The following is a 17,728-nucleotide window of genomic DNA, read 5'->3' as shown; positions in this document are numbered from 1 at the left end:
GAGGGTCTAAAAAGTTAGTTTGAAGCGCGCGCTCGTGGCCGGATCATTTGTGTTCCTGTGTTGTTGGGAAATAATAATTGAGAACACAGTTTGCGTAAGTTATACTTTGTATAGTTTTGAGTTCTGTTGTGTTGTATTATACTTTGTGAAGGAGTTTGGGTGCTGGTTGTTTTTGGATGGTATCAGCTCGCTCTAGCTGACAAGTGAGTTTGTTTGTGCATTGTGAGTGAAGCGGTGCAGGATTTCCCCGGATAGGGTGTAGCGGATCCCCCTTTGAGCTGAGTGTGTGTAGTGTTGCGGCGAAAGTGGTTGAAGCTTGGGCTTGGGAGCATGGCCGCTGCTTCAGAAGGATTGCTAGCTCGCTAGACGCTCTGCTGTGCCGGCAGTCTCCACTGCATAAGTATCCACCACAAGTAGCCGCATGAAGACTATAGGGGGTAGCTTAGTCAGTGCGATGGTGAGTAGATAGTGGGAAAACTCCAATCCAAATGTAGGATTAATCCTCAATGTGCGCATGAATAAAGGCTGTTGTGTCTGTCTGGTCCCTCTGTTTGTGCTGTAAGGTGGGTTTGCTCGGTTGATCACCATTGTAAAGGTGGTTTTTTCTGTGTTTTGTTTGTTTTTTGTAAAATAACATGGCTGAGATTGAGGTGTTCCTCTCAGGAGTCTCTGGACGCTTTCACAAAAGATCAGTTGCCTTTGATTGATGAGCATTTTTCAGTGGTGACTGTGGGAGACAGACGCATCAAAGACCATATCAAAGAGTCTATAATATCAAGATTATTTGAAATAGGATTTTTATTCAATTTCACCTATTCAGACTCATGCACTTACTTTTAAGCAGCAAGAAGAGGGATATTGATGTTGTGTTGTACCCTTAAAAAGGGAAATAGCCTCTTGGGACCCGAGGAAAAAAAGTGTCTTCCATTTTCCTTTTTTTTGTGATTTCCTACCTATTTATGGTTAAAAAAAACATCTTGCAATTTAGACTTTTTTTATTATATTTTATTTTAAAATGTTACAGTATGTCCAGAGGACGTCGGGACCATATTAGTTTGAAAAGACAGCCAGAATTAACAGATAGACTATGTAACGTATTATGGTTATAGAGTGATATTAATACAATAATACATTCAACTTTATTTAAAACATGAATAAGTAATTGATCTGAACATTGCTGTTTATTTGGTCACTAAAAAACTAGTTTGGTTTTTGGTGATTCTTTCCAGATTTTCAAAGACTTTGTAGTCAATGTAGTGGGAAAAGTACCTCATTGACTCTAGTCGGCACGGGCTGTAGGGTCATCTTGACTAGTTTTATGGACATGTGGTCTCCATTTGACCATGCTCATAGAAACAAAGCTGGCATTCCTGAGGCAATTCTCAGTTTTCATGGCTCCACTTAAAATAAAAACAACAATAAGACATATGTGCTACTCTTGGCCCACAGAGGGCAATGTCTTTCCAGCTCGTCCCTATCTGTCTCTCTGTCTGTATCTGTGCGCTCATGGAGCTTCCTGCATCTTTCCCCTCCTTCTTCTTGACCCTCTTCTATCCCAGGTGTGAAATCATCATCTCTCTCATCATCTGAGAGCTCAACATCTGAATCTCCCTGAACTATCAGGTACAGAAAATGTCTGCTTCAGTTCCGTCTCCTGCAACAATATTAAGTCATAAAGTCCATGAAGATGGTCCTGACGTCCACTAGAATGGACATTTATAAAAGGGCTGTTATTTGAAAACTTGAATTATTTAATTGCTTTCAGAACAAATTATATAGTTCCTCACATGTTAATAAACAAGAACATGTATGATTTTCATGGTAAAAATTACAATTATTCAACAATATTTGACTCCTCCTCCTGCAGCCAATTGGTACTTGTAATTTTTCTATAGCCAATCAGCTGTCTCCTCAATTCTAAGCCAATCACATGAACGCGCCCCCACGAGGGTATGATTTCTTGCGTTCATGACGTAGCGCTTCATGTACGCATTTTGCGCTGTCCATGGAGCCTGCCTACAGGCACTAATCTCAGGAACCCTCCACTCTCAGTAGCCTACATTGTCACTTTCCGAACAAGAAATGCACGCAAATACATGCTTTTATATTATTAAGGTACAGCGCCACTTCCCGTGGGTGCTAGACAGTGAACGGGGGGAGCCTTGCTGCGGGAAAACGGTGGACCTCTGTCGCCTGTCAAAGCAACTTAGGATGGTCAGTCCGCCCCTGCCGGTACCGAGGTGGGCAGATCGGAGTGGCCCGACCGGCCCACTTCGGTACGTCCCGAATCTCCCGATGGCCAGTCCGCGACTGCTTCGGAATACAGTATAAGTGTTGCATGGCCAGATACGGCTCGAGAAGCTGACTCAGAGGAATGAGGCGAGTAAACAGCTGACAGCCGGCAAGAAACTTGAGCGATTATTCGCATCGCGTCCGGTGTGAACGCACCATTATTACAAGTATTATATAATTATATAATTACAAAATAAAAGTCAGGGGAGTCTCAAAAAACCCACACACGAATGCACAGCGATCCATGCACAGAAAGCGGTTTGTGTTTGCAGGTGCAGAGGATTTAAACAAATATGTGAGGATCAAAAATACACATGTAAAACTTTTTTCCGTATTTGGATTTTATTTACATATATGAAACGGAACACATTTGTGTGTGCATTGAAAAACACAGGTGTGGATCCGGAAATACAAGTGTGAATCCTTCTTTGTGCATGTGTGTATTATGAGACTGTTCTGAGCCCATACCGCCTTCACTCGTCTGAATCGAGCCATCTTTATAATGCTTCAATGTCCACAAAGTTAGCCAGAATTAGCAAGAACCTTCAAACAATTCAGCAAAGTGCAAAATACACACTTTCCTCTCACAACGAACCACGGTGATGTAATACGGATTATATATAACATGGGTTGATAGTTTTATAGTGCTTTGTATACTTTAATTACCTTAAAAATGGAAATAGTGAGTGAGAGAAGAAGTGAAGACATAAAATCACGCAGCTCCCGCCTTCACTCGTCTGAAACGAGCGAGGAAGAGCGCAGTGATCCCTCCCGGAACCCCAAGTCATTACCAACAGATCAACGCACAATCAACCAATGCAGCAGGATACATCTATCTCTCAGAATTGACTATTCTTGTCTGTCACAGTTGCAGTTGGAACATGACAAAATGAAACATGAGTTGGATACGCAAGGAATCGGAGAAGCTAGGCTAAATATGGAAGGATGCCGCTTGTCTCAGAGATGGCATGTTGTCCAGTGAGGAGCAGGGTGGACAGGTCCCCTGCTCATCGCTTTGATGTTAATAACCTGCACTTGTTGCTTCACTTTAATGAGAGCGACCCTGACACATTTTTCCTGTTGTTTGAACGCGTGGCTAAGGCTACAGATTGGTCCGATGCAGACTGCGCTCTCATGCTTCAGTGTGTCCTCACCAAGCAGCAAACTCTGGGGAATAGCCGGGACGCCAATATGGAAGTGCCACACACTGCAGTTCATATATTGGCCGATAGGCGATGGCTGCAGAAAGGAGCAATTTCCATAGACCCCCATGTTAAAATGCCCAATTTTACAGCAGAAAAAAACATGTTTATACCCCTGGCTCCATACATTTTATTATCGATATAGTTAGATTCCACCTTCATGATTATGGATCTTTGAGTGAATTGTTTTCTAACACAACCCTTTTATTTATATTAGGTCTTAACGTTTTTGCATAAATTAGGGCGTGGTCACATTGAGTGCCGGCTCTGTCAAGTGACAGCTGCTGCTAGCTTCTTGTCTCTCTGCTACCTGCTCCGTGAAGCTAGCTACAGGGACTCTGCCTGGTCAGTTCATCCAGGAAACACAACTTGAAGCCGGCCGTGGTTGTTTGTTCTTCATGCTTATATATCGGTTTATTTTGACTCGCTCTGCGGTTAAAACAGACGGTGCATGAATGCGGTTTTGCGGTAAGTGAAACACGAGTTTTTTTTTATGTGTTAATTATTTTAATCAGCTACGTAATGAATGTTAAGGCTTGGGTTAGCGTGTAAGCGAGTGGTAGCTACATCGGTGCTAACGATGCTAATCGTAGCCTCCAAGTTAAAATCATAGACTGTATATTAAAGGTTAAAACGAAATAGAGAAGTGTTAAGCGTTAAGTAGGATAATACTGTTGAACAAACGGCTTCTGTTTGACGTTGATAAAATAAGGTCATCCTTGTAACTTAGAGAGATATGTTATTATGTAGGTAGGAGCTGTATGCATCGCTAAGGTTAATTTAAATTGGCTATGCTCAAGTATGTAGACAAGCTAATGTCGAAGTAGTGTATGTGAAATCAACCTCACAATAAGATGTTACAATTACAATTATTAATGTCATATTTCAAGATGATTACTTAGATATTACAATATGGTTAGTTGAGCTGGAGTTCATTATTGAGCTTACATGTTAATGTCAGTCATCTGAAGAACAAACCCAAACCTTGTTGTTTTTATTAATTGCATTACCAAATGGGTATCAAATAAACAGTAAGCATTGGTAAGACAACTTCCAAAGTTACAGTAAAATAAAAAGGACCCTGACTCGGACAATACACAATCCAACATGTTCAACAGAAGAGAATCAGTTATATTGTTTGTACACATGGTACTTTACATAATATGTTTGTTTAAGGTGTCCAGGTGATGCAGACAGGCTGGACCAGAGAGTGAGAGACAGAACAGGACTCCTCACAGCAGTGAACTTCAGCTCAGGTACAAAGACCCTTTTTTTCATACTGTACAAAAAATCAAGAAAGATATTGGTTTTGAAATGAAGTATTGACTTTAATACACTGATATACATTCCATTAAACAATACTAGATCACCTACACATCAGTTAAGTTACATTTAGATGTTAACAAGAAATATGATTTTGTCAGCTTTCTAATTGAATGTATTGAAGGCAAAGATATTTAACACAGTGAGAACTGCTACTATTTATCTCTCAATATTGTCTGTAAAAAACGTGGTAAAAGTTATTCTTTCAGTGAGACAAAAGAACAAGCTTCTACAGTTGTTATACGTTTTGATAGTTAAATATAATTTTGATAATAACATATATTTCAATGTTGATGAACTTCATACTTTTCATTCATAATCTGATTGTCTTTGTAGCTCACTGTTGAAATAAAAAAAAAACATTACAATTACAAAATAATTATATCTTTAGCCCCTAAACACACAAACGCACCGCTTTCATAAATAACACACTTGTTCTGCAATAATATGTTTTATGTTTCCTGTAATTTTTGTTAGGAAAGGACATGCCTGAAAGACACAAAATGTTCTCCTTCTCTGAGGGTCAAGAATAACATCGAAGAGGAACATTAAAAGCTGATGCTATGAGATTTTAAGACCAGTACACTACGAAACTACTTTTATTGTGAAAACACAGTCAGCTGATTGAATGCACCTATTTCCACATCTACACTCCATCCGCTGATTATTTCTATTTGCCTCGCTTTATGAGCTTCACATCACTTGTGCCTTGTACCGCAGAGTTTGCAACGTCACAAATAAATGGGGCCAATCTTCAGTCAGATGTGAATGTGTAATCTAACATTTTCAGTAAGAATAATGGACAAAAGGAGTGCAAATACAATTTACTGAAATGTGAACCAAAACTTAATCAAATGTTTTAAATAAAAAGCACATATGGACAGAAGGTGTAAACCTATTAAATGTATAAGTAAACACATTTGGTCAAATAACGTGACAAACTAGGCCTGTGCAGTTGGTATCAGCTTTGCCCAGCATGGGCTCCTCCATCAGGCCTGGTCCTCCTCGCAGAGGAAAGACCCTCAGTCCTCTACAAACCAACAGACAGGACGTCCATCACACGGAGGTTTCTCCCTGAAGTCTCTGCAGCTCTCTGGACACCACACTGTCTCAATCCGTCCACACTGAATATGAGAGGGGGAAAATGAAAATAATAAATTCTTTAGACCAGGGGTTTTCAAAGTGTGGGTAGGTGAGCCTCCCCTCAGAGAACATAAGAACAGCCGCGCGCCCCCCCCTCCCAATTATTATTGTTGTTATTATTATTATTGTTGCTATAATGCAGGGGTATTCAATTGCATTTCAAAGAGGTCCAGTAAGAGAAAATGTAATTAAATGCTCTGTTTTCGCTGTCTACCTTCCGCCATTTGAAATTACTCCGACTGTTTCTCTCCTCTTGTCGTGTCTCTGTGTGTGTGTGTTTGAATCTATCGTGCTGACTGCACCGATTTGATTGGCTGAGTAGCATCACCTCCTTAAAACATTAAACAATAACTTTTTTAAACCTTTTTATTTTTATGTTTTAAACAGATTGTATAAAACTCCCCCACTACTTGGACTATTCCTTGCACCCCTCTAGAATAAGCCCGAATGGTCTCAACCATATTGCATCAGTAACGTGCACTTGTTATTATAACAAGATCGCAAGGACACTGGTAGCGATCGGAAAATTGAGTGTTGTTCAGTTTGTGTGTTGTGGAACATGCGTGTCCGTGCATGAAAATATACCACACACCCAATTACAATTGCATGTTCAATTCACTACCCTGGAAGTTAATACAGTTGTTAAAGTTGGAACAGCCTGTGGACAGCCGTTCTTCCTTGCATGTCAGTCGCCGACACCTTCTTACAGAGGACAGGCAGCAGCTGCAGCACGACCCGTATATTTCCGCACGCCGTGTTCTCAAGACATATTTTTTTTAACATTTTCAACATGGTGGATAAATCCTTGTATGCTCCCGGCAACACACTGAACGTCAACTTTGCCTCCTGATTACACTCACCCCTACTTTAATGGGAACAATGAGTCTGCGTCTTTGATGCACAAAGGAATAAACGCAGATCATACTCTGGCTGCAGCCTTTACCGGTACTTGCTTTTGATCAAAGTCAATGCGGAAAACCTGCACTCACACAGGTTGGTGGAGGGGAAGGGAATGAGCACTTTTACAGCCTTTTTGGCGAGGTGGGGGAACTCGGTCTCCACAGACAGCCACAAGTGGGCAAGTTTCACTTTACTCGTCTTTTTCTCGTTCTTTTGTGTCTCACGCTGCGCCTCCCCTGAAGCTCTCTGGCGCCGCCCAGGGGAGGCCCGCCTCACACTTTGAAAACCGCTGCTTTAGACGATAAGAAACAAAGTTGACTGTTGAGTTGCTCAGTTTTTTTAGATTGTCAATACTATTACTGTATAACTAATATATCAGGTTAAGAGGCACATTCAAATAAAGATTGGTCTTTAAATACATGTTGTCTTTTGAATTGTTTGTCTAAAGTCAAGGATACTGGTACTTAGTTTTAACACTAGGACCGCCAGAGGTGGCTGTATACCTAAAACCGCCAACGGGTAAAATGTACCCGCTATAGATTTTCAAGGTACAATGTTCTTTTATTTATCATACAGAACAGTGAGTTTTGATCGCACAGTGATGGAACTTATACCTATATAATCTGTGGACTCTCAGCTTTTCATATGATATAGGTTGTGCAGATAGCATGAAGTTTAAAATATCGCTAAGAGTGCTGATTGAAACGCTTGGTGTTAGACTTGTGTTTTGTTTAGGTACAAATCTCTCCATCTCTCTTTATCGATATATCTGTAATGTTCTGTTCTATGAACATATAATTGTCTACATAAATAGACGACGCGGACTACTCTCATTCCGAGTGTCCATCTTTATTCAACTGGCACGTAACCTGCACACATGCATTACGTCCTCAACTTGAGCTCAGTCATCCAAGATCTTGTATTCTCCAAGATGTTACACTATCTATAACTATATATCTGTCCATCTATCAATATATCTATCTATCTATATCTCTCTCTCTCAATCTATCTCTATCTATAAGGAACCACAGTAGACAAAAGGTGTTGCTATAGCAACACGTCATGTTTACGCTGCATTTTCTATGAGGTAAATATTACCCGCTGGCGGATATAAGTATAAATGGCATTTTTTGGGGCGATTTTTTCAATCTGACTTCATATTGACAATTGTTAACAACAGGGGCTGCTACACAACACATTTTCAGGAAAAGTCACGGACTGGGAGACTTTAATATGTTATTGAACAAAAGTTACATACAATAAAAAAACAGCTGCGGGTAAAATGTACCCATTGGCGGTTCTAGTGTTAATGATAGTCTGGTTATTATGCTGTTTGGAGGAGGCTTCACAGGTAAGAGCACTAACTAGCTACCATCACATTTACCTTAGCTTGACTTAAATGTATTAAAAAGGTATAGTTAAGTGATATCAAAATATAAATAACTAATGTCATGCAAACATTAATATTTGCTTGATTCCAGTGTTGAATTTAGCACAATTGCATACAAACGTTAAGGGATTTTAAGATATTATGCTAAAACTCAATAACTTAGATTATTATTTATAGTTTTGCTGAATAGTTTCATGTCCGCTTACCTTAGAAACGTAAAATGCCACGGCAGTGTGGCGTGCATATGGGGAGCATGTTAGCTTAGCTTGGTAGCTTCAGCTAGCTCTGGAGCTTACAGCTCGGTGGCAGCAGGTCCCGCCTCGGCTCCGGCTCCGCCTCTTTGCCCTTATTTGGAGTAGGCGGGAGTTGAACTCTGACGTCACTGTCGAGCCGTTAGTGGCCGACTCCGCCTACTAAGGGCTTCTCGGCAAATCTGAAGAATTCTATGGGTGACGTCACGGACCCTACGTCCATTTGGTCCTCTCATCTTTGAGTCTGGACCATAGCTCTAACTATGGTCAAATAAAATTTAACGCAAGTAAAGATGGCGAGGGATTTGTTCACTCATTTTAGGCATTGGTTTACTTGATCTTAAATGTCAATTATTTCGATGATTTGTGTGACCCGATGATTTTGGAGCAGTTAAAAAATTGTCTTCCTGATCGCATTGCCACATACATCACAGAACGAGGGTCCCTTCTGCTGCTGAGTTAGTATTGCTCAATAAGAGCAATTTCAGAGAGCACTTTCCCAGTGAATTTGGTGAGAGAGGCAATGGTCCTGATGCTGTTTCATCTGAGACGTGTTCAAAGACAGTGGGATTTCTTAACTCAGAGTTTGGCAATTTGAACAATGTGAATTATTGTAACTATTCTCATGAGGAAGGCCCGATGATCATATTTGTTTCTCCTTCTTGGTTTCCCCCACCCCAACCCTCCCTTATATTGTAAAGCGACTTTGAGTCCTAGAAAAGCGCTATAAAAATATAACGTATTATTATTATTAAGAATAATTCATTAATATGGATATTAATATAAATAATTGTACATTTGAATTCGAATTGATTGTAAATTGGACTAAAGTTAAATAGTTGCAAAAGCGTTGATAATTATTAAAATAAACATTTATTATGAATTATTATTAATGTGACTTAATTTACAATAATTCATCTCTGTTATTTTGACTTTATAAAGGGTGGTGTTTCAGACAATGAATGTAGTTTCATATAGTCTCATAAACAACACTAGACTATGAATTTGGAAATCTGATATAATAATTAAATTAATAATGATTAATACTAGGGATGTAATGATACCAAAAACTCACGGTACGATAATATCGCGATAAAAAGTCCACGGTACAATATTTATCGCGATATTGAAAAATAAAGGAAAAAAAAATGTGAATTCTTCATTTCTTTTTACTTTATTAAATAATACATCGGATTTGTACAGCATTTTAGTTGGATAGTAGTATCTTAAAGTGTCAACAATATAATAATCAGACCCTGCAATGGAATAAATCAAGTTTCACTTTAGTTTTTCAAGTAACTCAACTCTAACTCATTCGGCATCATCAAGGTTATCTTTTAGGAATATGAGCATGTCCACATTTCCAGGCAGAAGCTGGGATGTTTGAGCGTTTTCCCTGCTGTGGAAAAAACTCTCTTGCTTGGTACTGATGTTGCTGGGACAGAGAGATATGCTTTGGCCATGGGTGAAAGCAGTGGGTAAAACTGTGCATTGTCTCTGCACCACTTCAAAAACAATACAGTTTTTGCCAAGAAGGTGAGGCTTATTGACAGGGCGAGATATCAATATACTGTTGGTACTTGTCAATGTCTCTAGGTATGTACATGTAGCCCTGTAAATACCTTTTGTGCTATCTGTTGTTTTATGTTCATGTTGTAACCTACTTGTTGCCATGTTGGAGAGGTCTCCCTTGAAAAAGAGATTGATGATCTCAATGGGACCATCTGGTTGAATAAAGGTTTAAAAATATATATATATTATAAAAAAAATAATAGTATAATATAATAGTCTAATACATCTAAAATCATTGCTATTGTTATCAGTTGCAAGTTTGAGTTTGTTGTATTAATGACGAAAACATAATAGGCAGATTTCACAGTAATTATAATAAAAACGTAGCTCAAGCATTTATGCAACTTGATTTGAAGCGTGTGTGTGTGAGGGGCAGAACCGTGTGTGTAGGGTGACCAGGTGTCCCGCACTGTGCGGGACTGCACATACAGCATTTTTATTATTTGTCCCGCGTCCCACACATTGAGACTATGTCCCGCATTTGAGTGATATCGCGCAGAAAGGCCGGATCGGTTCGTTGACAGCATCATGTAAGTTGCGCTGACAGGCTCCCCCCCACCCACGTTGACAGTTCACGAGCGCGAGTGTCTCCCGTCCACCCACCACCCCGTCCACCCAGTAAAAAAATCCCCACTACACCACTGGGCAGAAGGAATTAGGTATTTGGGGTCAGGGTATGACTGGGGTAGGCTACAACCATACCAATAAATGGCTTATCCCCACCATGAAAAATGATGTTAAAGTAAGCAAAACAAAGTCTGCCAACTCGCGGAGTAAATTGCACAGACAGCATAGTAAGATTGATTTCAGTTGCCACTTGTCTGGATATACCGAAGACTAGAAACGGTTTTGAAAACTTTTGTCACGTAGTGATCGTCTTCTCAATAGAACATCTTTGATAATGTCTTCTGGCCAATCAGAATCACGATAACGGCGTGGTGTTGTTGCAGGAAGTCCCGACGGAGAATACTTTTGCTGTAGTACATCTCTATACATCGGTACAACTATAAGACCCCACGGTTTGATGATTGATAGGTGTGTGGGCTGTCTTTCATTTTGACACAGAGCAATGGGGGCTATCCACCCTTATCCACAATGTACAGTCATTCACACAGCCTCTTCCCTCTCCGTTCTGTGAGGAGCAGCAGGTTCAGCTTTCAGAATAAAGTAACAAAAAATTAAATGGCATTCATTTTTCTAAATACGTTGTGTAGTAATATATATTTATTTATTTTTCTTCTCAAGAGAGCACCAGAATGTGTATTTGATGTTAGTATTTCAAAAAATCTCCTGGGGGAGAATCCCCCCAGACCCCCCTGCAGGGGTTGGGTTTTCAACTCTTTCACCTATGGGGAAATTGCAGGATTTGCTCCAGGTCGCCCTTTTTATTTACTACAAGACAAATGTGCCTTTTTATTTCATACAGTTCAATTTGGATTGAGACAGGGAAATAATCTAAACCTCACGCGTGGCGTTTCACTGTAAAGGGGAGCGTGTATGTAATTACATTGCAAATACTGACTTGAGCCCCACCACTGTATGGGTTAGCCCCATAGGCGGATTTTGCGGGGGGGCAGGGGGGGCATTGCCCCCCCCTGGTGGCTGAAATATGTTATATCATTACTAAATCTAAAACTGTTCCAATACAAATATTTTGTATATATAAATATTTTAATAGATGTAATAAAATGATTGTTACAATACAAATCTGAATAATATCATCTTTTGTTTGAAATAATTTCATTTTTGAGCAGTCGCATGTTGTGACCATAGACTGTATATATAAAGGGTTGTGACGTGTGTGTGTGTGTGTGACGTGTGAAGTTAAGGACAAAAGTTCCCTCACTTTTTTTTGTATCCAAGTGATTCAGCTATTGAATTAGCAGTAATGGATATTCGGCGATTTTTAAAACGTCCAATTTCGTCTTCAGCTTCAACAACAGAAGAGCCACCGACTGAGCCTAACTTTACCAACCAGCAGCCGTCACAATGTCAAGTGGCAGACACGCAAACGAGCAGCTCTGGATTAGCTAATGTTAGCCCCACAGCGGAGAGCTCTGGATTAGCAGGACCAGCTAACATTAACCCCACAGCAGGGAGACCACCGGCACCGGGGCCGTCAGTGGGTCATGATGATCTTGGGGAAAAGCACAGCTGTCCCAAGCAGCCTACTTTATCCGATTTCCCCTCAAAAATGTTTGGGAAAACGAAACGATCATTTTCCACGTACTATTACAAGAACTATCCCTGGCTGGAATATTCAGTACGAATTGATGCCGTCTTCTGTTTTTCATGACGCCACTTCCAGACTGACAGCGGTGTGGAGGATTCCTTTAGAAAGGGCCTGAGTGACTGGAAAAAACTAAGCAGCAAACTGGAGAAACATGCACAATCCCAGGCCCATCTGAACTGCATGGTTAAATGGGATAACTATAAAGTGACTGCATCTTCTGGATCTATTGCAGCGAAACTTTCCCGAAGCCACAAAGATTCTGTTGAGAAGAACAGATCTTATTTGTGCAAAATTGTTGATATTGTGAGGCTGTTGTCCAAACTCGGATTGCCTTTTCGTGGGCATCGGGAGGGAAGCGAGTCAGAGTCGCGTGGAAATTTTCTTGAGGTTTGTGGATTTTTCTCCAAGTATGATTCTGCTTTTAAAAACATGCAGTCCAACTATTTCAATGCTACTAGCCCGGATTTCCAGAACGAAGTCATTGACATATGCGCTAACTTAGTTCGTGCAGAAATTGAAGAGAAAGTGCAGGATACTGGATTTTTTTCTATAATTGCAGATGTGGCCAGGTCTTGCAAAACGGAACAATTATCAGTATGTATCAGATATGCAGAGCAGCTTGAAATCAAGGAGCGTTTTTTGTGTTTTATTGATTGCTCAGCATCTCGCAACGCGGCTGGGATTGTGGAAGCAATAAACAAAGGACTTGAGATGTGTGGACTGAAACATATCCCAGTTGTTGCCCAGAGTTACGATGGTGCCTCCGTCATGTCTGGTCACGTTTCTGGTGTGCAGCAGCGCATCAAAGAGACCCACCCATACGCAGTGTACGTGCACTGCATGGCACACAAACTAAATCTGGTGCTTATGGAGTGTTGTGCTGTCAACCGCAGCGTGAAAACATTCCTGAACGTCATTGACAAACTCTACTCTGTATTTGCAGAGCCGTCAAACCATCATCGATTCATTGAAATGCAGAAATCACTGAATCTGAAACAAACTGAAATAATACAGCCAAGTGAGACAAGATGGGCGTACAAGTGGCGATCTGTGAATTCCGTTAAAACTCACTACTCTGCAATTATAGGGTGCCTGAGAGAAATGAGTGACGAGGGAGACAAGTGGTCTGTGGAGGCCAGTGGCCTTTATGCCCACATGACCAGAATGTCTTTCATTACATGTGTTATTGTATTGGAAGACATACTGCGTGTGATTCATGTTACGCACAAGGCCCTACAGTCCTCCAGCTGCACACTCTCCGAAGCTGCAGCGCTTACCGACAACCTGAAGGCGCACTTCAAATCTCAGAGACAAGCAGATACGTGGAGCAATATGTGGGGATCAGTGAAACAGTTCTGCCGGGACAACAACGTGCCAGTACCTGGGGATGCAGATGTTGAGTGTCAGACTCCGGGTCCCCTTGCACCCAAAAGAAAACGGGTTACAAAACCCCCGACCTCCCTCGACAGTTTCCTGGTTACAACTACTTTGGGCCAAAGAGAAACTGATGAAAGTGGCGCACAAATGTCACAGAGTGATACAGCTGGATATCAGCAGCACCTCTATCTCCCTGTGCTGGACACCCTCATCAACGAACTAGACAGACGATTCACGGGAGAGTCCATAGAGCTGGCACGAGCATGTGGAGCAGTGTTTAAATGTCAGAAAAAAGGAATTGAACCTCTCGTACAAAAATACCCACAGCTGCTCAAATTTCCTTCTTGGAGCAGAGATGGACCTTGTTAAAGCCTCTGCTGTCGCACCTGTTGCACTTGAGCATCTCCGAAAGACTGTTAAAAAGGAGAGCTATCCAAATATATACAAGATGCTCCAGTTGGCACTGACTCTGCCTATCGGATCTGCCACCTCTGAGAGAAGTTTTTCTGCAATGAGGAGAATTCGGAACTGGCTGCGGTCAACGATGGGAGGAACAAGATTTTCCTCACTTGCGGTTCTTCACATTGAGGACGACATAACCGCACAGCTGTCACCTGAGGGGATAGTGGACGTATATGCGGAACGTAAAAAACGGCGTCTACTTCTGAACTAAGGTAGGACACCAAGGGATATAGTAGTTATCAAATAAGTATAAGATAAGCACAGTTTTGATACGTTTTTTACAGTTATGTAATGCACTGTTGTTGGGGGGAGTGACCGCCCCTTCCATATGAGTGTGTGTGTACGGCGGGCATGAGGCGTGCATGACGGGACGAGTTGTGTTCGTATGTGGAAAAGTCATACTCAGTGCGGTGAGCACGAAATAGTTGGGACTGTGTACTGAGTGACGTCAGTAAAAAAGGTTTGCCCCCCCAAGCGCAAATGTCAAACTCCGCCTATGGTTAGCCCTACCATAGATTACCCAACACAAATACTCTGGAGCCGCAACTGTTTGCGGTCTACTATGACAGAGAAGAGCCTGTCAAGTTTGGCTGTACTCAGCATTGAATCAAAACGCACCATAGCTTTAAATCTTAATAAGTTTGTGTGGCGTTTTGCTGATCAAGATGGTAATCGCCACATTCAGCTGTTATAGGCATGCCAACTTGATGCTCTGCTCACGGATGAGTTGATGGGAATAATAAACTGTTTAAGAAGATGACCTTACATGTGTAAATACATGTTTCTTCTTTGTGGGGGTCTTCCCCCAAAAAACAGTTTCAAGTCCTGAGAAAGTCAAATAAGACGGTGTGTAAAACTTCGATGCCCAGCCAAAAAAAAGTAACTACTTTGATTTAATTAGGCCAGTAGGTAAGGACTTTCCACTGGATAATAACTTCAGCGATGTATATGTTTTAGCTGAATACACGTTTTTTAACCCTAACTGATGCAGTTAGTCATTTCTTTAATGTTTGTTCTTTCTGATGTAAAGTCAAGGTTGTAACTGTTTGCAATGAAGTTGTGGGGCGCTGAACTGTTCCTTTGATTCTTTTGAATTATGATAGTAATTACTGGTCTTTCAAATTTGAAAGAGGGTGAGCAAGCATCTTGAGGAACGTTCATCATTAACTCCTCCAAAAAATATAGTTTATTTAATAATAACACTATATGTGAATATGTGAATCATAACATGGATTGACAGCTGATAGGAATAATATGATTGTTAATATTATCATATTCATACAGACACACATAGATGAGACAGTTAATTAATGTACTTATTGCAGCAGTCTGCATATTTGGTACCCCTGCTGGTCTAAGAGTTAAACCAACTCATTCAGTTAAAATTCATTACATTACGTGTGCCACCTTATATATTTATATTTAAGGCTTTACTGATGTGCCACAATAATGTCACCTAATGTTATTGAGTTAAAATATCAACATTGTGGCTTTCCAAGTTAACATTGATTGATATGACTGCGATTAAATCAGCATATACCTCTGCCAGGGGATGCCACCCCTGAAATTCTCCTGCCATCCTCTTGCCACCCCATGAATATTTGTCTAGATCCACCCCTGCCTGCGTGTAATAATATAATTTGCTCACACATAACATAATTCTGAGGTGAGACATTGTTTCTTTGTGCAGTTGATATGAGCTTGGAAACTATTTTAGCCTGTATGAACATTAAATCAATTTGATCTGACAAATGTATATTCAATTCTTACTATCCTTCAGATTCGGGTGTGGTCTCATAAACTCCTGAGAAATACATCTGCCTCTAACTGTTTAGCTGTACTGCTCATCAGCTGGATGCTAACTATGTCTGCAGTTTGTTGGTATACAGGGAATGAACAGAGGATTTTCAGAGCTTTTTGAACTGAAAACAGCTGCTTGCTGCATTAGGAAACACCCCTGACGGCAGTAAGAGTGAACCAGAACCGTAAAGTGTTGAAGGCTGTAAAAGGTAAAAACAATGAGCTTCAAGCAGCTAATTAGCTCTGTAGAGTGAGGGAACTGTACAGCATGTAATATTTCTTTAGGGATTCGTAACTATAAACGTCATTTGACCCATTCCTCGAATAAAATTATCGACTACCGCGGCAACACAGACTTCCACAGCTGTAACTCTTCTTAATACACTGACTATCTGAAGTCCCCGTGGCTCTTTATACTGCAGCCCAACGAACTGGATCAGTGAACACGAGTACTCCATCAGAGCAAACCACTGGAGCAGCCAATGGCAAAACAGTTCATTACAGTAATGAATATATTTTACAAGCATTGAGCCCACAGCAGGATCAATATCAGGAACAGTTGGTTCTGATAGTCTGCTTCAACATCACTGATTCTGACTCCAACAGAAACCCACTGCCCCACTATGTGGCAGTGATCAAGGACAGTTATAGCAAGGTTGGGAGACTGGATAATTGCATGCATTGTTTGGTATGAACATAGAAGCCTATTTTTTCCTGTGGCACAAACAGGCTTCCATATATTAGAGAGGATTTTATGACTTTTTGTGTTAATATTTGTTACCAATGACAACCAGCTTCAGTTCCAGGCTATGCATTGTATTAATATTTTGGATCTAAGCCTTGAAGGGAGCCAACATGTATAAAAGGCAAGATTCCCAAAGGTTGTTTATACAATTGAGTCAAAGGAGTGTGTCTTTACAGCATTATAACAATACTGGTGTATGCAATGCAACCAGTATGCAGGTTAATTAATGATTCAACCTGCAATTACTGAGTTTTGAAACAAGGTATTTGTTTAGTTACACCCTGATGGACCATTTAATAAAGTCAATCATTTAGCTATTCTCCCTCCAAGCAGTATGGGGTTTCATCAGCTCCTGAAAATGTGATCTGAGTACAAATACAATGAGCATCACAATGCCTAAAAGACTGTGGTTATCATATGTTGAACAAAAGGCTTATCCACAACTTTACCGAGCTATAGGTGTGTAGTAACATATCTACATGTACAAACCAGGTCCAGATAAGTGTTCAGAGCATTTTGTTCCTCTTTTTCCTGGTTTATTGAGAGATCTGATGCAAAATATATCCGTCAACTGTATGATTCAAAATCATGCTGCTGCCAGTTAGAGATCATAGTTTAGTGTTTTACAATACCAGTCAGATCTGTGAAAACAATGTTGCTGTTTTTTTATATATTGATGTTGTATGTTTTTCTAATGGACTTTGAGTCTGACAATTAAGATGAAACTAAAACATGATGAATACAATCCAACTGATCTGATACCATTATCACAGTAGGCATTTACGTATCATTTATAATGTTGTTTGAATAACTTGACCTCGCTTCCACTGTTTTCTCGGTCTGTTTTGGAGGATTACTCAGCAGATGCATGCCAGTTGTCTCAGCAGAAAGGAGCCCCTGGCACTCTGACTTCCCCTCCAGCCTCCAGAAAAACGAGTGTTTGTTCTGGCTTGTGCCATCCGACGCCTATTCATCTATTACTTCCATTCAAAGACTGTAATGCTCTCATTAAGCTACCAACGTTCAGTGAATGCTCGC

At 40.6% G+C, this 17,728-nt stretch overlaps 1 protein-coding gene across 1 annotated transcript in view; it reads right to left on the bottom strand.

Moving 5' to 3' along the window:
* Window positions 1-17,728, bottom strand: part of opcml (opioid binding protein/cell adhesion molecule-like) — a 641,537-nt gene that overhangs the window by 602,513 nt on the left and 21,296 nt on the right. The gene's annotated exons all lie outside the window — the stretch shown is intronic.

The sequence above is a fragment of the Notothenia rossii genome, assembly GCF_949606895.1.
Source record: "Notothenia rossii genome assembly, chromosome: 9".
In the NCBI taxonomy this organism is placed as follows: domain Eukaryota; kingdom Metazoa; phylum Chordata; class Actinopteri; order Perciformes; family Nototheniidae; genus Notothenia; species Notothenia rossii.
This window is presented reverse-complemented; position numbering and strand designations above follow the sequence as displayed.